Source organism: Poecile atricapillus, chromosome W, assembly GCF_030490865.1.
Source record: "Poecile atricapillus isolate bPoeAtr1 chromosome W, bPoeAtr1.hap1, whole genome shotgun sequence".
In the NCBI taxonomy this organism is placed as follows: domain Eukaryota; kingdom Metazoa; phylum Chordata; class Aves; order Passeriformes; family Paridae; genus Poecile; species Poecile atricapillus.
In genome coordinates this window covers 12,968,342-12,993,121 of record NC_081288.1, presented here as the reverse complement: position 1 = coordinate 12,993,121, position 24,780 = coordinate 12,968,342, and the positions used below count along the sequence as shown (strand labels likewise).

General features: G+C 39.1%; 1 protein-coding gene across 1 annotated transcript in view; it reads left to right on the top strand.

The window, feature by feature from the left end:
- The first annotated feature begins 1,808 nt into the window (after positions 1-1,808).
- LOC131591457 (reelin-like) overlaps positions 1,809-24,780 on the top strand; it is a 225,268-nt gene continuing 202,296 nt past the window's right edge. Inside the window, exon 1 of the mRNA XM_058862180.1 lies at positions 1,809-1,884. The gene's annotated coding sequence lies outside the window, so the exon portion shown is untranslated. The remainder of the gene's footprint in view (positions 1,885-24,780) is intronic.

The following is a 24,780-nucleotide window of genomic DNA, read 5'->3' as shown; positions in this document are numbered from 1 at the left end:
CACCAGTTCATCATCAAATGCAGAAAAAAAATCATTGTTTGCTTGTTTGATTTTATTTTACTCTCCCTAATACATCTTTTATTTAAAAAAAAAAATCTAGAGTCTTTTGCTGTTCTTTTAACATCTATCAGAAGTGGCCTGTTCTTAAAAACTGAACATATGGCTCTGAACCTGCATCTGAATCCAGGGAAGTGTCTATTGCAAAACACTGAAATTTGGAGTCATGGGAGCAGAAAAGTTGGATTCAGGGTTTATTCAGTATAGTATTAAATAATCAAAGAAAAGAAGATAATTAAATATGAAGAGTTGAAGAATAAATGAAACATGGTAAATACTGCTCCTCTGCTCAAAGTAAATTAAGCTACTGACAACATTTTTATGTTTTTTAAATATTAAACACTATTTTTAAGCCACATGTGTGCCACAGAGGAAACACTGACTATTAGGACTGAAGAAAACCACCAGTTTCTCTTTTGAAAGTGTATCACCAATGAATGTCCTAGCAGTCACCTCAGAGTACCTTGCTTCAATTTCCTGGCCAGTCACTGGCTCATGATGACCCCAGCAAAAGAGGGAAATGTAGGGAAGTAGAAGGTGATTTAGGAAGTGATCAGAGTTTATCAGCAATCCCTGACAAGTATTGTTCCCAAGTTAAAGGAATAGGAAGGATTGTAGCATGAAGCAGAATGAGTGTGGTAACTGTGTGAGGTCTGGATGCATCTTCAGTGTATGAGGCTACAAGTCATGAGACTCTTCTTCAGCAGAAAGAGCTTTTTTGTTGTCTTATTGAGCTTCATATGGTTGGTGGCTGCCTGGCCCTCTGATTTGTCGAGGTCACTGTGCAGGGCCTCTCTGCCTTAGAAAGAGTCAACAGCTCCTCCCTGTTTTGTATCGTCTCTGGACTCAGTATCCCTTCCAGTCCTGTGCCCAAAGAGTTTATGAAGATGTGGAAGAGCACAGGATGGAGTCCTGTGGAACCCCACTAGTGACAGGTCCCCACTCTGATGTCACCCCATTCACTTTAACCCTTTGTGCCCGACCTGTGAGTCAGTGATGTGTTTATCCTGCCATGTACTGGACATCCTGTCCATGAGGATCCTGAAAGACAGTATCAAAAGCTTTGCTGAAATCCAAAAAGGTTATATCAACTGGCTTCCCTTGTGGGTTACCTTGGCAAACATACCAAAGTAAAAAATATGAAAATTAATGCACACAAAAATTGAATAAATATTGCAAGAATTGTCAATTCTAACGAAGAATGTATAGATTCCAATGTTACTTGTAGTTCCTATTTGGATGTTTTCTGCTATTACTTAAGAATCTCTTAAAAGTGCATTCCTGAGCTATTTAAATACACACAATTTGTAATGTCTCAGATGGCCATGTAACTTTAATGTATCACACTATACTAAGCATGATAACTGTACCTTGGCACTCTGTGTAGATCCGGAAAGAACAGTACCACAATCCTGGTTATTTCATTGCTTTTACTACAGTTTAATGTATGGACAATTGCTTAGAAGACATCTATTGCAGTGTGTTATTTCTTAACAACTCATTGTGCATTTCATGAATATACCATAGTTTATGCTTCTGGCAAAGGCAACTGCCCAAGCACCAACTGAAAGTAAAAGTAGCCTAAATATTGGGAGAATTCAGATGGATTCACTGGACTGTATGATGGGATGTCATTCAAGAGCAAGAGCCTGCTCACAGAGCATGTACAGGATCTTAACCATAATATTTACACATATTTTATTTATCTCATTTCAGTGACTATTTCAACAAGTACCTTCTTTGATGGCTTACTGGTAACTGGACTCTACACATCTACCAGTGTTCAGGCTTCCCAGAGTGTTGGTGGTTCCAGTGCTTTTGGATTTGGTAAGTCCAATGTAATTTACCTTCTGCAGCCCAGGGTAACGAGTGCTTGTTTGTACGGAGGACATCAGTGGCAACACAATTACTGGAACAGGTTAACTTTGAGTAATGAGTAATAGATGGAAGTCAGTGGGAGTCAATGAGATAAGGCAATGGTGGCTTTTAAGCAGCTTTTATTGCTTCTTGTACCACCTTCACCTTTGCTCAGCCCTGGTATTAGATGCTGAATCATATACACTTTAAGAAAGAAAAGCCTCAGCAGATAAATTGTATTAAACAGCCATTTCTAAATTGTGTGACATTTTGTATAAAGTGAAGCATTTAGTCCAAAGCCTCTGTGTTTCTTGGCTGAAAACCTGTTTCCTTTAAGCTTATGTCAACCTACTTTTCCATTCAGTTAATAGCATCTTCCTTAAAATCAGAATGCTGGTCAAGGTATTTTATGCAACCAGTTACTTACCATATCTAAAAAGCAGAATTTTAGTAAAAGGGATAAGATAGGCTTTGCAAAATTATCATGTATTTCAGGTTCTGCTGTAGCCCTCAGCAGTAGCAGCTGTGCTAAGGACAAACATTTTAAAAATAATCCTTTCTAAATTTGTGCAAGTAATTGACAGCTATACCCTCTGCAGTTCGTTATTTGGTAGCATTTTTTATATCCTTACAAATAATAGTAAGAATTGCATTCCTTGAATTGGAGGAACTCAGTGACCCTATCAAGGAATCTGTGGTGAAGGTACAAAAACAGATACCAGTCGTATGGGACACCAGCTGCACTGCACTTGCAGTAGCAAGTTTAAATGCTAATTTGTCTGCTTGGGCCAGAATTCAGTATTTTCTTCATAATAACCTCTCATGGTACTTGCTTTTGTTATAAAGCATGTAGAGCATGAGTGGTCTGGGCATTTGAGTGTCGGTCAGTAGGCATACATTTGCTTGTAAATGAAAGAATGTAAGGTAAAGAGCACATTATTTAAAACTGTACTGAGGGATAATTTGAGAAGGGCTTTGCTTCTCTGAATAACACCACAGTTCAACCTCAGACTTTCAAAGGGAAGATCATGGCTGGCACAAGTATTTCATACCTTGTGCAAAAGGCACTGAAAGATTCTCTTTTCTGGAAGAATTTGTACTACTGTTTCTCCTTTTCCACTGCACTGATTACAGGAGTAAGCAAGACAGAAAGAAAGTAGCAATGTAAAATTTCTGGGATGGTCAAGTCACTGGCAAGCTATTACCTTGCTGTAAAAGAAATGTTTGTATCACATCATTGGGAAATCATGGCAAACTCACTGGCCAAAGTATACAGGTCATGTTTAATTGCAACTAAGTATTTAAGAATGACAATTAAGTAAAATTTTAAGAACCTAAATACCTCTGTGCATTTTCAAAGAATGTCTTTATTTTTCCCTAAATGTGTATCTACATTTGTAGACTAAGTCTGTTCCAGTTGATGTTTTATTGAGACAGATATTAAAGTAAGATGATGTATGACAGAAAAAAACAACGTGACCTTTTTTAACTTGCCAAAGGTCATTCTCTAGCTCTTGATGTGTTACTTTGGCCATTCTGTCACTGTAAGATAACCAACAATTAAACTGGTGACATGAGTGTTCTTTATGCAAAAGAAACTCCAAGCTTACAGGCTGGAAAAATGCAAAAGCTAAAGTGATGCAAAAACAGTCATGCAGAGTTGGAGCTACTTTGTTTTGCTCATCAATACAAATTCTCAGATATCATGCCTGAGGAGATCTGATGCTCTATCTTGAGCATGCCTCCATCTGTGTTAGAGAAAAAGTGCTGCCATCTCTCTTTTTTTTTTCTTTTTAGCTTTCTGTGGGTAAACTGTAGGGTCAGTTGTATCACAGTGTTAATTTAAAAATATTTTAAAGAAAAGTCTCAATTTGGTGGATTTTTTTGCTATTTCCTAAGCTTGTATATATATTGGAGAAAGGAAAAAAAAAACCATTCTGAATGTTTCATAACAGATTATGCTCTTGTGCAGTGTCTTTGAAGTCACAGTAAAAAATAAACAGTGAAGGAAAAATGGCAATGGCTTTCAAATGCAATTTTATATGAATGCTCAATCTATGATGTACTGATGGCTCCCAGGACTAAGAACTAAAACTAAACTTTTCCTGTCTCTACTTTGCAGTGAGAGATGAAAAAGCTGGCTTCTTCCAAAAGCATTTAGCGTGTAAATGATAAGCTTAAAAATTATTTAGTAGTTTTAAAAAGTAACAATATTTTAAAATCTACCATTTTCAATAGAAAAATAGAGCAGTCTCCACAGTATTTAATATGTTGTTTATTGAAATAGTAGGTGGGAGTGACATTGTTTGCTTTCTGAAGAAAACATAAAGCACTTTCTCCAGAAACCCCAGATCCATCTGTTGTGTCATCATTTCCAATCAGCAAAGAAGCAGTTTCTCCTTTGAGGCAAGTGATTGTGATATCCAAGTTTAGGTTGCTGGAAATTATTATGTTTTTTTAATGTTGAGGACTAGTCAGGTTCAGAGACCTCAATTCAAAGATTTATGTGGTTTATCATAGATTAGATGTGGGCAGAGGGGGGCAAAGCTGGGCCTTTAAACCTGAAGATAGTAATATTCTGAAATTGTTGATAGTGGTTGCTTATGGTGCAGGGAAGAATATTTTTTCTCCCTTGCAATATTACCATTGAAATGCTCTTGTCTGTCTCACACAGGAGGTCACACTAGATTATCATAATCTTCCAGACTGCTCAACAATTTGAAGTCTCCCTAACATACACATATGTCTCTTCTGTGCTATGAGCTACTGTGTTGTGACTACAATTATCTTTTACCAGTTTAGGAAGTTATGTGATGGAGACACAATCATTGTCACTTATAACAGTTAACCATGTCAAGAAGCTTTGAAGAAAAAATAATGAAATATTTTGATTCTTAGGGTTACGTTTTCTTTCTTCTTCAGTACATATTGTGTAGGCAAATAAATAGCTCCTGATTTCATCTGTGGGATTACACTGACATGAAGCTAGTTGAAATTTTTGTTTGGGAAACCTTCATACAATTTCTTGGGGAGAAATGTGTGAGTTTTGAGGTACAAAAGTTAATAGCAGTTTTGTCCCAGGCTGAACCATTTTCTGTGTTCAGATTAAGGTAAAACTAAAAGTGTAAAGCTAGAATTAGAACTGGGAGCAAATGTAAATGTGTTGAAACTTCACTAAACCAAGCTGGGAGGATCCTTTAGCAAAGAAATTATCTTTAAAAGTAGCTTTTAAGGAGAGTGTTTCTTTCTTCATTAGACCCCTCTGATACAACAGATACTCTCAGTTGCATCTCTTCAGTGTCATTTCCACTCTCCGTTCCTGGTCAGTGTGGTCTGTACAGGGAAATGTTCCCACATCTTTCAGCATTGATGGCTGATGGGCAATCCCACTTAGTCTCCTCCTTTCACATGCCACCTGGTAGCCCTCAGTTTATTCCCACCCTGTCTGTCTCTGGAGACACATTTGGGACTTCTGTGGGATCTCTATCCGTCAGTGCTTTTTCTTTCTTCTGCTTTTGTCTCTGAGGCTTCTTGTTGGTGTTTGGCCTTTTTTTGACTGCTTGGGTCATGTGGCTGTGTTCTGGGGTTTATCAGCCCACCAAGACTAATCTCCCATACAGTAATTTAGGGGTTCTCACTGCTTGGTGTAGTCAATATATAAAAGAAGAAAGTGGGAGGCAAGAGTACTAAAAAAAATATTAGAAAGCTACAAAAGTGGTGGCGGGTCTGATGGGAATGACTGCTTGCAAACAAGAGTAAGGATAAATGGTTTGGTGGGTGAGAGGGGAACCACTGTGTAGCTTGGCAGGAGTGTGAAAATACCACATGGCTCCTCCAAAGCTGTGTGCTCTGGAAAGCAGGGAGCAGGGAGCACGCTATCATTTCTACAATTACAGGAGAAGATTACAGCCTAATCCCTCAGCAGCGATAAGGAGTGCCGTGAGCTGAGGACCCAAATCTGTCTCATTACACAGGATGATCCTGGTGACAGGCTGGCTGAGCAGAGAGATGTGCTGGGCTGTGCACATCAAAGCTTGCCTTTGACCTGCCACTCACACTGCATCTCCACGGTTCTTCCCAAGGCTTCCTGGCTCCCTGGTAGCTTTGCAATGATAAATACGTGACAAATTATATTTAAGGTTGTTGTAATTAGTTTCTTACAAACTACAGAGGGAAACATGAGCCTTCCTAACTAAGAACCCCCAAAACCCAATTTTATGCAAAATCATAATGACTACACTGATGTGTACCTTTTAGTAAATGTGGAATTAACAAGTAATTTCATGATAACATTTATATATGCATTAACCTTCCAACCTAAATTGCAAAGATCCTCTTGGAAGTCCATAGGTTCTATTGTAGTAGAGGCAGTGGAATCCAAGCTGATTACACTGGAAAGTGTTGCCATATGTCTAATTGGATAACAGAAATTTTTTGTTTATATTCTGTGTAGGTTTACACAACTTGTAATTTGCAATATTTCAAAACAGATTATTCTACTGTGAGGTCATAAACTCCTTGTGAAATTTAAGTTTTGTTTAACTGTGTGGGCTACTTTATAAGAAACTAGGAGGGTGATGTTACCGGGAAACATTTTAGTGCCTAAACTTGCATCTTCTAGGAAACAAAAAATAGAAGATAAAAGATAATATTGCAGTCTTTTTTCCATTGCAATTCTTTGTTTCTATACCATGAAGATGATCATACCTATTTTAAGTAATACATTGACTCTCTGGGATATAAAAACTGAATAGTTACAAATATTCTTTGAAATATGGTGAATAATACATTTCCTAGAGGAAATCCTGGAAAGAGCAATCACCAGATATAATGTAATGCCACTTAAATTATCTTATACTCTTTGCTTTTTACTATTCCATTGCATTTTGACAGGATTAAAGCAGCCCTCACATAATCCTTCACTGGGTATTTTGGTTACATGTGTGATTGCATAGCCAACCAAAACCCCCTTACATTTTATAGAGGGAGGATCATTTTGATCTGGTTCTGTATGGGTTGGGAACTGGGGAAAAGAGTGGTTTTCAGTATCCCTTTTGACTCTGAGCGGGCTTAGGGCAGAGTTGCTGTAGGTGATGCTGTCTGATGCTGGTTTCATCTCCAGAGGAAGCAGCAAAGAGGGGCCTGGGGGGCAGAAGAACACCCACATGTCATCTCCAAGGGGGAACCACAGACCGTGCACCCAACTCTGTCAGAGCCTGGGTCTGGGCCGTGCATTGGTGACATCCAAGGCTCCCCCGATCCTGGATGGGGTTTGTGGTTTTCAGCTGTCAGAGGCTTTGTTTTGAGCATCAGTTTATGCTCAAACACTGATGCTTCTGGGACAATGTTTTGCTTTCAGATTTTGACATATAAAGGAAAATATCCCCCACTAACATTGTGAGATGGAAAAAGACCAACTGTTGCATTTTCTTGTTAGGTGAGCCTATAAAATAGATCTCTGCTCAGACTACCTCTCTGTGCTTGCTCACAGCTCTAAAAAGTAAGGAATAGTCGGTAAATGACGACTCTTTAAAAAAGTTTTCAGCCATGTACATGCTACTGATCTTGAAGTGCAGTTTTGTAACTTACTGAAATTGCTGCAGATCCCTGGTTTACTTTGTGACAAGCCAAATGGGCTCCAGGACCCTCCCTTCACACCAGAGATATTTGCCAGAAACCAAACAGATGGTAAACTAGGAAGAAATGACCCTCGGCATTCTCATTAGAACAGTTGGGGAAATTTTAATAGGCCCCCGTTTGCCTTGTGCTGTATCTAATACCCTTTGAACTGCCACTTTTTTTCTTTTTTTTTTTTTCTTTGTTACAAGTCAACTACTGCCATGTATATTTTAATAGGGATTATCAAATACAATTTGCCCAGAAGATGTAACAGCCCTCCGCTGCTAATTAGCAAAGTTTAAATAGTCACTGAGTTCTGGAATAATTGGAAAGAAACAGTGATTTTTCTGCCAATGTATAATTACCAATTAACAGGAAGATAAAATATCTGTATAGCAGTCATATCTGGAAGAATTTGTTAACAGTCAATTAAATAGTCAGCTGATGCCAAACTGACATTGGTCAAGAAAGTTTACGTTTGAGTTTTAAGATATTTCCACCTACAAATGGTATGTAAGGAAACCATAATGATGATAAAACTTTGAAAGTCTCTGGGTCATGATGGTTAATTACTGCTTAATTGTCTTCATGGCCAAAAGTTGACCATTTCTGCAAATGACTGACTGTCATATATGCCTTGTGGAAAGGGTTTTAGCTTTATTAATACAACATATATTCATTATCACAGCATAGGCAGTAATTACCTGTGCTTGCCTGGCAAGGAACTGTCCCCAAGTATTTTAACTGCTGAGGAAGAAAATTCCCCAAACGTAATTGAGTAAGGCAGACACCAATGCCCCAAGGTTGGAGAAACAAGTTAACTGGAGAGGGAGTCTACACAGAAAATACATAAAGTGGCCTAGTTTTAGTCTAGCTTCATCCAGTCCAGTCATCCTGAACACCTTCATCCTTTTCTGCAACTACTCTGGGACTTGTCAGGTTTGTCTAACTCCAGCCTTGGCAGCAGCAGCAGCTCTTGGACATCAAAATCCAATTTTGCCTAATCTGTTGAAAAACTCCGAGTTAGTCCACAATTTATTTCAAATATCTTTGTAGCATTATGAAGATGACATTAAAATACTTCAAACCTTTTGCTTTTTAAATATACCTGTAGTTCCTGCTAGCATTTGTGTAGTGAAGGCTGAAAAAGAGAATGAACCTCCTTAGAGGTGTGGAACATATAACATTGCTTGTATTTGTGAGCTCTGGATAGTGAGTATTGAATAGTGAATATTTGTGAGCTCTGAATAGTGGGTGCAGGTGAGTGTTTAATTCTACAGGCAACCCTGCAGATGAAGTTGGGGTGATGATTGCACTGGAGACACAGAGGAGCATTTTCCATGTGCCAGTGCTCATGAAGGGGCCCCTGGAGTTTTTAAACTGGAAAATTCCTTTAGAAATACTTTTACAAAGCCAAAACCAGAGTGCTAATTGAAGTGTTGGGGCCAATTTTTATCCAATTTTGCAAGTACATTTATTCAGTAGTGATGTTTTTTTCAGGTCTTATATAAATCCGTTTTTTTCCCCCTGGGTGACCAAAAAGTGGTATGGAGAAAAGCCAGAGAATAATTGAATTTTAATGCGAATTTTCAACTGCTTCCTAATTTTTTATAAAATGCATGTAATAAAAAAACTTACGTGAAAGTTTGTGATCTGATCAGTGTTTTTGCTATACGTCATACCACTGAGAATATTCCTGATTCCAATAAGGTAAGGATTTCATTCAAAATATATTAAGACATTAAATATTCATTATGATAGGTTGGTTATTTTTATTTATACTAATATATATTGGAAGTAATTTGAAACACTCTTTGAACTGTGCAAATTGTAGGTCCTTTAAATAAAGGAAAATAATATATAAATAGGTACACACCCCCCACCCCCATCTAGGTAGACATATGCATTTATTCCTCACTCTCCTTTTTTCTTCCTAATTTAAAGTACAATGTTCAACACTCTTTGTGTCTTTGTGTCTTGTTAACAAACATATTCCAAATTTTCATTTTTTGTAAAAAAGCTGATGCCCATTGGGAAGGGATCTGGGGTGCTGGTCCACAGTCAGCTGAACATGAGCCAGGTGTGCCCAGGTGGCCAAAAAGGCTGATGGCACCTGGCCTGTATAAACAGCAGTGTGGCAGCAGGACCAGGGCAGGGATTGTCCCCCTGCACTCGGCACTGGTGAAGCCACAGCTCAAATCCTGTGTTTGCTTTTGGGCCCTCACTACAAGAAGGACTTTGAGGGGCTGGAGCGAGTCCAGAGAAGGGCAGTGGAGCTGGGGAAGGGTCTGGAGCACCAGTCTGATGAGGAGAGACTGAGGGAGCTGGGGGTGTTCAGCCTGGAGAAAAGGAGGCTCAGGGTGTGCCCTTATCACACTCTGCAGCTGCCTGGCAGGAGGGTGTGGAGGGGTGGGAGTTGGCCTCTTGTCCCAGGCAACAATTAACAGGAAAAGGAGAAATGGATTCAAGTTGCACCAGGGGATGATTAGATTGGGTATTAGGAAAAATTTCTTCACTGAAAGGGTGGTTAAGCATTGAAAAATGTCCCTAGGGAAGTGGCAGAATTACTACCCCTGGAAGTGTTCAAAAAATTATTAGATGGGTCACTTTGTGATATGGTTTAGTGGGCAAGTTAGTATTTGGTTAAAAGTTGGACTTGATTTTGGACATGTTTTCCAACCGCAATGATTTTATGATTCTAAATCTTGCCTTAAAATCTTCTCTGCTTTTTTAATGGGTAAATCACTCTTGCTTGCCATTGATTAGGAAATGTCAATGTATGATTCAATTCTCTTTTGTTACTGTTTTATTTTCTTAGCAATAACATTTGTCCTATTTGTTCACCAGATAGACTGTGATCTCTAAAAGCAAGGACTTTCTTCTTTATAATTTGTACAGACATGCTGGCACAATACAACCCAATCTTTACTGTTCATGACTGTCATTATAATACAGATAATAGTGCAGAAAAGTCAAGGAAAAATGAATTAAGCCTTCATTGATTGCAATAACAATAACAAAATACTTTCCTCTCCAAAAGATGTTGTCATTGTGCTTTGAGAACTACATTCAGCAAGACTGACAGGCTGGAGTTGCATGGTAACTTGTAGTAAGAGAGGGGTATCTTTAATAAAGTAGAGGGAAAAGACCATCATCGAGAAATTTAGGGCCATCTTAAAATTGCATTCTCTGTGTGTGTGTATGCCTCAAGGATAGATCAAGCAATGGTTCCCATGGCTGCCTGAACTTGTCACTGCCAGTGTGCCTGCCTGCACTGCTTCTTGTCCATTGCCTGGCTCTGTGACAGTCAGAGCCCCTTCTCCTGACTTTCTGGTTGTTCCAGGCCTATTACTTTCCTTGCATGTTGTGTTTGTCAGGATGTGATAGCATATTCAAGAAAAACTTACTGAGCTCTTGGACTTCATCAATTAAGATGCATGGAAGCCTCCTGCAAATGTGAAATGGTATTGGAAATTGTTTTTGTCATAATTTTGAAGACAAGTTTGTAAACTAATTTCTGGCATATTATGACAAATGTCATCAGACTGCTTCCCCCATATCTGCCAGTTTGCTACATTTCAAAGTGGAGTGGATTATATATGGTAAAAAATCAGGCTAACAGGAAAATGGAGCCCTCTGTTAAATCCTGATCATCACCTGTCCTACCAGCTGAATTCACTGTTTGCTTGTCTCTTGTCAGTGTTGTGACTGATAATCATTTGTGTGTTTTCAGAGATGGTTCACAAGAAAAATCTGCTCCAAATCTGCTAAAAGGAATATCCCAGTTTTCAAGAATGTACCAGTGGAAGGTGATTGCTGTTTGTAGGGAGTGTTTGGTAGGGTTGCACCTTTATTGAGTGCTAAAACACATGAACTAGAGAAGGAGGTTCCCAGGTTCCTGGTGGCCGTGGGAGCAGGGAACAGGAGGGAAGCTCAGAGCGCCTCTGTGCTGCTCCAGCTCAGCTATCACTGGCAATGTTGGCAGGGGGGAGAGAAGGGATTCTGCCTTTGCACAGACAAGGTCATTCTTACAGCTTGTGCCACAGCTAAAAGAGGTGTTTGCTGCTTACTGAGCTTAGAAAACCGGGGTTTGAAGTGAAGTGAAATTTGTAAAGTATCTAACATGCACTTGCTTGTAAGTGAGCATCACCTCAGAGGAGCCTGTCAGTCCAGTCATTCTTGCTATAAAATCCCCAGGAAGAAAAAGTGCAGAGCTTCACATGAAGTCCTTACTCTTAGGAGTAGGGTTGTTCTGCAGTTCTGCTCTGCTGGATTTTTTTACTGAATGAGGTCCATAATTCCAGGGTGGTCATGTCACTCTGGCTGTGGCTTTACACCTTACTTTTTAAAGTTCTTGAAAGAGAGGAAGAAAAAAATTATGATTTTCAATTTCTTTAACAAAATATGTGTGTTAATACTTTAGTAGTTCATCTGCTGCTTGAGTTTCATTGTTTTTGGTGACATATTAGACATAGTGTCATTTGAACACTGACTTCTGCTTCTGAAAAGAAAGAAAATATGTCTTTTAGGTGAAAACTATATCTTCAAGATATTGAAAGCCGTAAGAAGGATTTATTTAAATTTATCAAATGAGTCAATCTGCTGTAGTTCTTGGCTCCTTTCAACCCTTAGGAAAAATAATACAATTATTAAAATTGGTGCATTTTGTAATCAAAGCTGTTGTATCCTCATAAGGCTTAGTTTGAGCTGTTTGAGTGCTTGAAGGAACACAACCTTTAGAAGAAATCCAGTCCCATGCTAAGCAAAAGTACTGACAAGTAGTCAGTGTAGGAAAGTAAAGACACTTTGCAGCTGTGTGAGAAGGTTGGATTTATTTTACCAGATAGAATCAAATTAAATAGCTGAATGTTGAAAGATCTTGTGGTGGTTTGGGAGGAACTGATGTTGTTCAAAGCACTCTCACTAGTTTGTTTTAAAAAAAACTATTGAAACAATTACTTGACAAGGCTATTTTGGCAGCATTACAGCAAGTGATGAGACATTTTACATAGCAGTTTATTAATAAAGTCAGTATTTTTCTTCTCTATCACTCTGACATTTGCTATATGTCTGTTTCTGGATAAACTAGTGACACAAATATTTTGTGGCACAGGAGTCATACTCCAGTCATATGCCATCATAGTCACCTTGACAGTCTCTGACATGCTGGAAGAATGATGTAATTATTAGAAGGCTGAATCAATAAATGCTGACAGCATTAGCTCTTAGGATGACAAATATGAACATTAACAAAGTCTAGATTTAAAAAGAAAGACTTTAAGATCTGTTTCATCCTGCAAGTTTTAATTTTTAGAAGGGTCAAGTTTAAATTTTTAATTTTGATATGAATAGTAAATTTCCTGAAATATACCATCTGTTTGCTCAGCATGTGTATACATTAAGCTTATCATTTTCTCTCTGTAACTGTAATTTTGCTATTTTTAGATTCCATAATGAAGGTCTTGGTAGAGATTTCTCCTTGTTATCTACTGATTTAAATTTATCACTGAACATGTAATAACTAATATCACAGGCACTAGTGACCACCCAGTAGTCATAATTCTCTCAAACAGGCAGCTTTGTGATAACCTTTGCTTAAGGAGTGCAAAGATGTAATGAACTCTTTAAATAATCTTTAGTCATAATCTGCCAAGGGTTCAACCAAATAAACTGGAATATGCTTTAGCTGCAATTTTCCCTGAGACCATCAAAGAGGTGTGTGCTAGCTTCTGATGAAAGTTTGGGTAAAGATTTAGCATGAGTATGGAATTCAGATTTGCTCTGAAGAATTTATCAGATATATGTGAAAATCTAAAGGATTTTTGCTTAGCATGGGACAAATAAATGTTTATTTGTTCTCCACTTAAATATGCTGAGCAGGATATGTAAAATTCAGTAACAGTCTCTATCCTGGAACATTTATGAGGAATTTAGTTGCTGGGTTTTTTTTGTTTTTGTCTTTAAAACCAGGAAAGTTTAGTGTTTTCTTCTGTGCTTTACTCCTAGTTGGATCTCCTCAGCCTCTTTCTGAACATCCTTCTATTAGGAACTTCATTTTTGCTGTGTATAGCTTGGGGACCTTGGCTGTCTGGCTCAGGCCACACACAGCCATGCCTTCAGGTTCCCTGTTTTCCAAGGACTGATTGAAATGCAAAGTTCTTCTGGAGGGAGATGCAGTTTTCTGATGCTTGCTGCAGTTCATCCAGAGGAGTTTTGAAAGACAACTGTCATATTCAGTTATGCAGGGTGTTGTGGTGACAGCTTTACATTAAAAAAACCCTCTAGATTCAAGGAACTCATAGGGGTGGGACAGATTGGCTCATGGAGACTGAAGGACTTTGTAAAACTAGAATGTTTCACTACATAGGATTTTGATTTAATAGCATATGAAACATTTTAAATTTAATTGGAATGTTCCCTAGAAATCTAGCTTTTGAGGTCTGAGCTCTTATCGTAAGAGATATATAAAGTTTGTTAGAAGTCCACAATAGTCCATGAGATAAAAGCTGTCTACTTCAAGTATGTTATGAGAATATTAGGAGTTTCATACAAAGAAGTCGGTGGCATAGTATCTCTGACCCTAAGCAGAGGGCTTCCATCTGGTAAATCTATGATTACAGAGTTATTGTAGAATGGCCTGGTTTGGAATAGACCCTAAAGATCCAACTGCCCCTACCATGGGCGAGGACACCTTCCACTAGACCTAATTGCTCAAAGCCCTATCCAACCTGGCCATGGACATTTCCAGGGGCTGGGCAACCTGTTCTGGTGTATCACCACTCACAGCAAAAAGTTTCTTCCTAAGGTCTAAACTAAACCTACTCTAAGTTTGAAGCTGTTCAGCTTTGTCTTGTCACTAGATGCTCTTGTGAATATTTTCTCTCCATCTTTCTTGTAGACTCCCTTCAGGTATTGGAAGGTCTCCACAAGAACTCCCTGGAGCCTTCTCTTCTCCAGGCTGAACAGCACCAATTCTCTCAGCATGACTTCAGAGGAGAAGTGCTCCAACCCTCTGACCATGATTTGTGTCCCTCCTTGGGACTTGCTCCAGCAGGTTGATGCTCTCCTGTGCTGGAACCCCAGATCTGGATGCAGCACTGCAGGTGGGGTCTCAGCAGAGCAAAGGGGCAGAATCCCCTCTCTTTCCCTGCTGCCCACATTCCTTTTGGTGCAGCCCAGGATATGTTTTGCTTTCTGGGCTGCAGCTGCACATGGCTGGTCATGTCCAGCTTTTCTCCCTTCAGCCCCCCCAAGTGTTCTTGGCAGGGCTGCTCTCCATCTGTTCGTCCCCCAGCCTGCACTGATGCTGGAGGTTGATTAATTACTTTAGTTAATATCCGAAGCATAAACTTACAAATTGGTCAGAAGGAATGGACTATGGCGCATGGCCTTTAAGTAAAATGCTAATAAAACGCTGCATAAGAGCCTTTCCTGCCCCTTCCCCACGGATGAGGCAAGGTCCGCCTACAGCTGGTTAATTTTCTTTGGCTGGTGACACATGGAGCTTTAATGTGCCAAGGTGGACACAGGTCCATGCCGTGGGCTGACTGACCTGCACCGTCTGTGAGGAGCCAAGACTCCTCTCTCATGCACGGGCACGTCTCCATCGTCTGCGCCTGGGGCCGAGTCCCACCCCGGCTTCCTCCTTCAGACTCAGGGTATTGTCTGGTTCTGGTAGCAAACAGCTTCGTAGTTCAGCCTTGGGAATAGCTAAAGTGCAGTGCAGCTACAGCATCCTATCAACATAGCTTTGAAATTACATGGAGCAACTTTTTTTTATTCAATAAGCAAATTTATTTAAGTGAAATTGTATTTAATGTCACCCTATTGGCACAGGGTGAGAAAAAGGAGGAAAGGTTACTGTTAACACAATCTGGTTTTATGCTGGCTGTGGAATTTGTGCTGTTGCAAACCCTCTGAAGTACTTTCTAAAAAGCTGGTGTAGAAGAGTCTCGCCAAGACAAGTGGCTTTTCATGCATTGTTTTATTGATTCACATTTGATGCTTTCTCACGTGCATTTAAAGGCTGAATTCCAGTCTCTAGGGAATGACTCAGAAAGCATTTAATTTTGAACTGAATTCATTTGCAATTTCCAAACAGAGGCATCTGCTGATCATTTATAAGAAGGTCTTGGTTCTTCAGAACTACCAGTTGTAATCTTGTGGCATTCTTTATTTTGAGTCTCCTGTGCTTATACTAGGTCTTTTATTATAAATGAAATATAAATATCTTCAAAAGCAATGCCAAAAATTTTCTAAATCCCACCCAAATATGAAAACATGTTTACAACTCCCTCAAGTAGTGCTCACTTTCATGAATCGTAGTATAATAAAAATAAGTAAAGATCCTGGTTTGTGTTTATTTTCATTGTCTTTTTTAATTGAAAATAATTTCCTCCTTGTTTTACTAGCAAATGAAAATGTATCATATTGCTACTACTTTATCTGTCACAGGCTCCCCCTGCCCCAAAACATATTGAAGACAAGTACTTGCACCAGATGAAAAAAACATGAATTCTGGAGTGGTTAAAAATGGGGTATAGTCAAGTGGATATTTTCAGTGGAAATGATCACAGACATGGTTTTATGGGTTACATAAACCACATGAACAAGAAACCTTGCTCATGTGAATAATAATTATTACGAATGTATTTAATTATAATTATTGTTGTTGTTGCTATTAAATTTAAACTGAATTCATTAAACTTAGTAAAAATTCTAAACATGAGGGAACTTGCACTTTAAATCCCCACCCATTTATTTGCAGTTTGTTTCTTGAAGTGTTTGGTGGTTTGTTTTTTATTAATACAGTCCTACAGCTTTCAGAATAACAAAGTGAGAAGCTGTCAATCTAATTAGAGCAGGCATTTAAGAAGTAGTAGGAAGATAAAAGTAGTTTAATAATTATTCTAATACAAGGGAAAATAGCTTAGAGTCTTCATAAGAAGATTTTGTATTTTTGTGCCCTAAAGGCAAATAATATATCTGAAGGGTTTCAGGAAATCAGTGTAATGAAATAACCTTTTATGATAAACAGAAGGAGTTTGGAGACCAATGTATGACCATACCACAGCTAGATTTCTATTAAAGCACTGCTTCATCACTCCACATGCAACAAGAAAGGTACTTGCAGTAGGAGTTATTTAAACAAGACAGACAACATTAAGCTGAAACACTGATAGTCAATGCTAACCTGACTTTGTGACTGGAGCCATGCTTCCTACTCACATAAAGTACGAGAGGAACAGTGAATAAACAGTCTTTTATATCCAGGTAATTCTTATTTTTGGCAGCATGATCTAAATACTGCCTTTTTGTATATGAACCTTGGTACAAGTCTGCTTAACCATGGCATTCTCAGTGTAATCTGAGCTTTGCTTTGGGAAAAATAAATGAGTGATTAGTTTCTAAAAGTAGATTTCTGACATTAACAGAAAACTTGGAAACAGGGCTGCTTTTTGGTAGATCTAATTTTTTAATTTTTAAGAGAAGACAAGTTATTAAATAACCTCTGGGCTTGGTCACAGTTTAAGCATGATGGTTTCAGGAGGCCCTCCAGTTTGGGGTGATTTGGCCATTTTGGCACATGATCCCTGTGGTACCAGGGAATCATCCCCAGGAGGGAACCTTTCAGTTTGGCTCTGGTCCCTGTGCTGCAGGGGCTGTGACAATGATGCTGTAGCTTGAATGTGCATGGATTTAAGCTCCATTTTAAAGCTGGTTATAGTCGTTTATCTCCTAAATTCCTATTGCAAAATTGTTTCAATGCTTCATTTGCCTAGTGATTAAAAAGGATCTAAATTAGAGTAAATTTATTCAAGTCCAGTTTCAACCCTTTGTTCTTATACCATGGTTGTCCTTTGGCTTAAACAGCTCCTTTACAGCCCCGTGATATTTAGTGATAGCAGTCATCCTCTCTCTAAACAAGCTCTGTCTCCTTTTGTGACATATTTTACATTCTTCTCATCATCCTAGTAGTCCTTCTCTGCAGCTGCTCCAGCCTAAGTTAATCTTTTTTGAACACAAGCATTCATAATTACACACAATAATTGAAGTGATGTCTTAGCAGTACTTTACCAGCACCATACTAACACTTCCCCCATCGTTACTAGAAATAATTGAGCTGATGAATTCTAGGGCAGTGTTTGTCTTTTTTCACACTGGTAGCTTATTGTCAAACAGTGATTGACTAATGTGAACTGAGCTTTCTCCTCCTCAGTAATTTCCAGCTTATAGCTGGAAGTATTCTTGTTATTAACTGAAGTGCATGACCTTACATGTTCTACAAGAAGTAAAGAATCCACTTTGTGTACTTCTTTTCCCAGTAATTAATCATACTCTGTTTAAAAATATGCCTAATTTCTAATTTTGATATTTCTCCTTTGAACTTCCAGGAGCTGTTTCTTTCTGTGCATTTAGCAGTATGTCTACAAGTCCTTTATTAGGTGATATTTTCTTTACTTTAGGGTAACTTATCTACTGAAATCAAACCACTTTTAACTTTTAAGAAATAATTTATAACCTATAAACAGTGAGTTTTTGGTATAAGGAATAATTTTTATATCTAAGCAGAAGGTATAAGGCAGATTAGATTTTTTTTTTTTTCCCAGACTTTGGCAATCTTCAGCTTCCTTCTAAATTGTGAACCCATGTAGCCTCAGTTCATAGAATCATAGAATGGTTTGAATTGGAAATGTTAAAGATCATTAAACATTAAAGATCAGCTGGTTCCAAATCCCTGCCATGGGCAGGGACATCTTCCACTGGATAAGGTTGTTCAAAACCCATCCATGGCCTGGAACACTTTGAGAGATGGGGCAGCCACAGCTTCTCTGGACAGGCTGTTTTAGTTCCTCACTACCCACACAGCAGAGAATTTCTTCCTAATATCTAATCGAAACCAACTCTCTTTCTGTTCGATGCCATTCCCCCTTGTCCCATCACTGCATTCCCTTGTGAAAAAAGTCCTCTCCCTCTCTCTGTAGGCCCCTGTAAGGTTTTGGAAGGCCACTATAAGGTCTCCCTGGAGCTTCTTCTTCAGACTGAACAATTCTGATTGTGTTTCATGCCTCTAATTAATCATTTTGGTGGCACTCCTCTGGACTCACTCCAGCAGGTCCGTGTTCTTCTTTTGTTGTGAGCCCCAGATCTGGATGCAGCACGGCAGGTGGGGTCTCACCAGAGTGGAGCAGAGGGGCAGAATCCCCTCCCTTGATGTGCTGCCCACATTCCTTTGGTGCAGCCCAGGATATATTTGGCTTTCTGGGCTGCAAGTGCACGTTGCTGGGTCATGTGCAGCCTCTCATCCAGCAGCACCCCCAAGTCTTTCTCCTCAGGGCTGCTCTCAATCCACTCTCTGCCCAGACTGTGTTTGTGCTTGGAATTATTCTGATGCAGGTGCAGGAGCTTGCACTTCATCTTGTTGAACCTCATGAGCAGCTACATCCTCCTGTTTCCTTAGGACCCATGGATGCATTTTATCAGGTCCCATAGTCTTGTGCACTTTCAGGCTCCCTAGAGGGTCTCTAACCTGACTTTCGCCTGCAGCAGGTGGTTCTTTGTTCTGCCAATCCCTGCCCCTTAGGTCGTGGCTGGAGCACTTGAAGACCAAGGCTGTGGCGGCAGTCCTGTGAGCATCTGTTGATTCAGCAGAGTGACAGAGCGTGTGTGGGGCTGGCAAAGGGTGCCTCTGTGTCTCAGAAGAGAGCTGCCTGCTGCTGTCACCTGCCACCTTTCTTTCCTTACGAGCTCTGGCTGTTGCACAGGGAGCAAATGGGGCTGCCTTACTCAGTTCCAGCATCAATCCTGATGTGATGGGTCTTTCCTCTTCAGTACTACAGAGCAGTGAAGTTGTTCTGCATGGGCACCTCAGGCCTTAGGTGAAGTCTCTTCCACCTGCAGGTCCTTGCTCTTGCAAGTTTTCTTGTTCCTACAGGACTGGGGGTTGGGGGGAGTAGTGTTTATGTGAAATTCCACCAGTTAAACAAGAATTCACTTGAATAATACGTGCAGAATAATACATATTAGTCAAATACGGTTTTCCTCTGAGATCCCACTAAAAACTTGATCAAAGTTTAATTACAACATAGGCCAGTTTTGTTTAGATGTTGAAAACAATAAGCCTTTCAAATAACGGGTATGACACAAAGAGAATCAACAATTGTCATGAGCCAAACTGGAATTCTGCAGATTTCAGCCAAATGGCTGAACAACATAGGGAAAGGTGCTCTTTTGGTGACAATCTTTTCATTACAATTTCATGGTAATGAAATTACATTTTTCATTCTTTGTGGGTCATTTTATTTCCAGATGCCAGCTGAGAATTTGAAAGGTTTGTACAGAAGCTTTTGGATTTTGTGAGCATATCATTCTGAGAAAACTGATGACAGAAAAACTCTGGCCAACATATTCTGGATTTTGTGAACCCTGGGGGTTTGCCTTAGAATTAGTTGTTTGATATTTACCTAGCTCCACTTCTTCTCAGGAAGGATGGTGAAGACAACTCTGTTCTGCAGTCCTGTCATGAGGACTGTCATTTGAGAGCTGCTTGAGGAAAGAGATGGAAGGGATGGGTTGCAGAGAAAATCCAAACAGAGATATTTGAGATCTACAGACACTGTGGAAGCAGAGCAGTAACAATGGAATGGTGGAGAGGTTGAGGGGAAGGATGTTTGCTGGAGCAATGGGAGTGAGGGAGAAGTAAGCATGAGCCCAGAGTAATTAGCTGTTTAAATGAAGCTGTTTAAATCAAAGTGTGAAAAATTAACCCAAGAACCCAGATGTTGAGTTTGGTTTGAGTTTTTACAAAGCGCATAAAAAGTTTCGAAGTCAGCCTTCAATTCACAGTCAACACTCCTGGAATGTACTGTAATATGTGGCATAGCTGCATTTTTAATTGAATGTAGCAATCCATTGGTGGCCTTTCAGAAAGGAGTAAAGAACAGGATGTTCTTTCTTTGAGTGGTTATAAGGAAGAACTGCATGACCACACACATTAGAGCTCAGTAAAGCTCCATGGGAAAAGCATGAGCCTCAAAGCAAAAGTATTGCTATTCCTGCTTAGACCATCTGACCAAAGAAAGACTTTCCTTCAGGAAATATCCTCTGGACAGAAGTCTCAGAAGCTCTAATAAAGATTTTCTATGATATACTGGATTTTAAGATGTATTTTATACACAAAAAATAAGTACTGCTGGAACAACAGGAGCTCCAGGAATGAAGCTGTGATCAAACTGGTATATTCTCTAGCAGAGATCCAATTCTAACAGGATAAAGATATCTGATACTGTCCTAGCTGATTCATTTTTCCTGTGAGAAGGCCTATACTGATGTGGAGCACACTTATATCTACAACCATACTTGTACAGATGTAGTCGTTTAGGTATTACTTTCTTGTCCAAATGCTCTGAGACATTTCAGGCTCAGCTTTGAATATCGCCATACATTGATTTTTATGAATAAAACATCACATTAAAACGATCCCCTTCAGCAGCAAAGATTTGTCTTGAAGGTTATTTTCAAATTTTCTGTACTAATGCATCATCTTTTGCTACTTTCACGATTTCAAAGCACACCAGAGAGCACCAAAATCAACCTGCCTCACCCACTACTGTTCAGAGATCTATCATGGCCTCTCTTCAATTCAGCCTTTTTGTTAATAATGTTCTTCTCTGACCAACTTTCCAGTAAATCTTACCTTTTTTCCCACTTTGAAAGCAAATTAAATTTACTGAGGTAGCTATCCCTAATGGCATGTTTCTCCTGAAGTAATCCGCATGTTACATGTCTTTGAAAATTGCCAGTTGCACAGAATGAGTAGAATTAGTTATAAAAAAGATTTAAAATTTCTGATTGCCACATCTGCAGTGAATATTGGGAATTTGTTTCAGCTCACAGGCTGTTATCTCCATCAAGAGTCCTTTGTTTGATAGTACAATAAAAGGTGCCTGCTAGCAAGAAAAAAAATTCTTTCCTTCATTTTCTTGGAAATAGTTGTATTGTAAGGCTGACTATGGGGATCATAATCTCTTTGTTGCATATATTAAGCTTTTGCTCTCTGTAATCCCTGTTATCAAGGAATACTTTTAAACGGAATGGGACATAAGTTATGGGTAGCTTTCTGTGGAGCCCATAACGAGCACCCATCTCTCCATGCTGTTTATAAAAGGACTGTAATCATTTGCTGTGTGAGAGCTGCCTCATTACACATCTAAAGCTCAAGTGGTCTGGACCCTTCCTGTGGGAGTCATCAGGGGCTCAAGTGTTTACTCAGTTTTTACATAAGTTTTACAATTTTATATGTTCTTATCAGTGGCTGATGTAAACTGAAATTATCTGGAAGCTAATTTGGAGCTGCTCACAGGAGTCTAATTATTCAGAAAAGTGATTTCAGCACAACTAAACTATCTTAAGATAGCTAGTTCAAGTGGTAAAAGTTGTTGATATGGTTTGGACAGATCTGTGCTTATGTCATGTCTGTGTATTTGTGTGTGATAAAATGCCTTATTTCCTTAATTTTCTATTTTAAAGGATTTCTTAAATCTATCATTTAAGAATGAACAAGGCAAAAAGAAGCATTCAAAAGCCAGAAGATCATATTGCATGTCTTTCCATCATCACTATGTCTCTATGGCTATGTATTTGAAGCCTAGTTGTCATTTCCAAAGAGCTATCTGTACTTCATACTACACTGCATAGACCTATGTAAGGAATAAAAAAATTGTATGTATCACCCCAGAAAAATAGTACACCCATATACACAGCATTGGCAGCCCTGGAGCTTTTGACTTACTGCCAGGACAATCTGCAGCTCCAGTTGTGCTTGTATTTCAAAACATTTAAATGAAAAATAGGTGGAAAACTAATTATGGAAGTTATTTCAAAGTGAAGTATGGTGATTTGCTGAGATAAATTTCAAAATAAGGATTAGGCAGTGTTAGAAGTGTGGAGTACATAAATTCATTACAGCCACAATTAGTGATCACAAATGTTCTATTATGAATATTTTTTAGGGAAGCAGGACACAGGCATTCCCCACTCCTCCATGTCTTTGTGAACTTGTAGACATGGAGTTTCTTCCCCAGGTGGCCACCATGGTGCTGTCTTCAGCCTCCCTCTGGAATGGCTCCCTTTGGATTCACTTGTACAACATGGCTTCAATCTACCCAAGAAGCAGTTTAAGCAATACAGTATCCTTCCTCAGTGATTTGGACATTGCACAAAATAATGCTCTGTTAATCAGATTTAGGACGCCACATTCTTCCAGATCAAACTATTTGGCATATTTGGCCCATAGTTGTAGATCAATTGGAAACTCCCTATTCTATGCAGATTTGGTAAGCATTTATTTACCAGAAATATCCTTTTATGTAATGTTATATCAATGAGCAACAGGATCCAGAAGCACCATCTGCATTCATAAATCAATAGATGCCTTCCACAAAAATCAGTGCCAGGTTAGAGAACATGGACATGTGGACAAGGACTGATATTTGTGAGAGCTGATGTTACAGTGTGCAACAGCAAAGTTACAATTGCAAAGTATCTGGAAATCCCAGGAGAAAACACCTCAATTAGCATGTGTGGTGGGGATGAGATTAATGTAAATTAGGAAACCTTCTCATTTTCTGAGCTGCTAATCTGCCTTGAACAAGAGAGAAATGTATTTGAGACCTTGGGATGTAAAGTTAAATTTCTTCCTCAGTGAAACACACACTTTTTTCATTGCAAAACAATAATGAAGGGGAGAACTTCCCAGTAGAGCCACAGCTCTTCAAGGTATTTTTATTTTTAAGGGCAGATTAGCACGTCAAAAAGCAGAACCATGTTTTATCTTTACATTTTTAGCCTTCTCTTTATACATTAATGGGACTGCAGCTCTCTAGTGTAAGTCCCTTGGGTGTTTCTTTGACTTAGCATATTTTTTAAACCCTTTTTAAATCCACTGTAAAATCTTGGAACATTTATCCTACTACAGCCACAGTGGGGGGCATCAGCTGGGAGAGGCAGGCTTTCAGCTAAGTGTTCATTCATGGAACTGAGGCAAGGTTTAAGATTAAATTCAAGCATCTAGCTAATGCAATAGGAGCACCTGGGATGCTCTGTTCACACTCATACCTCACAACTCGAGTCCAAATATTTTTTCCATTTCCATCCCAAATTCTAAAATGCAACTCAGACCTTCTTACACATGATCTTTAGTTTGGTGGAGTCCTCATAATTCCAGAGGTCTGAATAAAGCTTTCTTCTTTTCAGCAAAACTGTGAGTTGATTTAGAAGTCGTCTAGTAGAGGGTTCCTGCACCCCGTTTCTGTGGCACACTTGATTTTCATGCACATTGTTACATTGGCTGCTATCACATAAGCCTTGACTAGGCTTCAGATGTGAATATTGTATTCTGCTTTAATTTTGTTTTCCATAAGTGCATAGGGCACCAAGCACAGCAGGGGCTGCAGCTGCAGCAGGTGTGTGGAGCAGTGTGTGCCATTCTGGGGGACACAGCCCTGCCTTGGGGCCAGCCCAGCACCAGCTTCATGGCAGCACCCCCAGGAGTAAACTGAACATGAAATGGCTGCAGGAAATCAGCATTTACCATTTAGTCATAAAGTGCTCTTCTGAGGACACAGACTTCAATAACTGCAGCCTTTTTCCCTCAGGGTTTTGCTTAACATTGACTGATAGTTTATAAGGAGGTTACTGTTCTTGGTAGCTTGCTTTTATTTGCCTTTCTTCCATCTGATCTGGAAGTGCTTTTGCATGTTGAGGATTGATGATGTTTTGTCTAGAAGTAAGTTTCAGGCAAAGAAATTAAATGCAGCATTTCTTTCTTTTTGCATTCTTGTGATTCCTGACTGACTGTATGTGTTGTCAGATAGAAACAAAACTGCAGTGTTAGTTTTCTGTTTATGGTATGTATGTCTTAATATATCCCACATGGCAGAGGGAAATGCATCAGATTTTTTTTCATGGGCGATTTTTTTGTCACTAAAGTAGTAAAATGGGAATGAATTAGTAAAATAATTTACTCTCCTTCTGAGCTTGCTGGCTGTGATTTTATTGCTTCTTTTGGTGTGTAAAGCTTTGTTTTTAGGTTTTGTTTCATGAATTTTTTGCTGCTGTTCATGTCTGTTAGTTTGCAATACATTTTTCGTGGAGTTTTCTTCTTATGGGTGCCATTCTGCCTTCACTGGGTAGAAATTCAGCCTGCTGACTATGCTGCCCTTCCCTTTATAATACTCTCAACATTGT